Raw genomic sequence first — 977 nt, 5'->3', positions numbered from 1 at the left:
TGACCACACGATTCTCGTTGCGCGTCGACAGAACTGGCGGCTAGTCGCGACGCTCCCGGAGAAATATGAGCCCAAATCTCGGAAACGGAGATCGATATCATTCTGATCTCAACTTTAAAAATAATTTCGATATGTTAGCTTCTGTTCATCGGCAACGATGTATGACCTAACGTGAACCATACATTTTTCACTGTACACAATTCAAATTTTATGCAGTAAGTTACTTGTAAATTAAGTATCGGAATAACTGTGACGAATATCGGGAAAATAGACACCTCATTATCAAGCTGTGATGTGAAACTGTAAGATACGCAAACATCAATTTTTTGTGCCTTTTACTTTCGTCACAATTAATAGAGAAGTAATATACAGCGAAAAAAACACGCAAAACCGGAAGAGATACTTTTCAATTGTTTAATGTAAAAGGAGAATCTGTATCGAAAAACTAACTCTGGGAGCCGATGTAACTTTGTTGCATTAACATACAGTATTTTTTACAGCAAGAAAATCGGAATTCTCATTTTTCTTATGTATTTGAATCCGCCGCCGCCGACCGGAGCTTGGGAAACAGCGACGACTCCAGTCGTGTTGCGGCCCGTGTCGCCGTCTGCCAGGGTGGGAAAAAAGGAGGGGGCATCGTCGCAGTCGCAGCCAATTGTCGCGTCTTGCACAACGTAACTTAAGACTGCATTTGTCAATAGCAACATAAAAACGTTCAGTGGAAACATATCTTTTGCACCAGCTACAAGTTAGAAAACGCTCACTTTGGCACAATGAGCACAGCGTGTTATCGATGCCTCAGCAGTACACAAATTTCTTACACACTCCACTGTGCAGTACTTGGCGCTCGAGCACTATGTGGCTGCAATGGACGGATAAACGACTTCTGTGCGTGGAAGTTTAAAAGCTGTTCTTTCAGAAGTAGCCACCAGAACTGTGGCCCTAATTATCACGTGGGATCGATTGCAGTAGCTGAT

The sequence above is a fragment of the Schistocerca nitens genome, chromosome 8, assembly GCF_023898315.1.
Source record: "Schistocerca nitens isolate TAMUIC-IGC-003100 chromosome 8, iqSchNite1.1, whole genome shotgun sequence".
NCBI classification, from domain to species: domain Eukaryota; kingdom Metazoa; phylum Arthropoda; class Insecta; order Orthoptera; family Acrididae; genus Schistocerca; species Schistocerca nitens.
The sequence above is the reverse complement of the archived record's forward strand: the minus strand, read 5'-3'. Positions refer to the sequence as shown.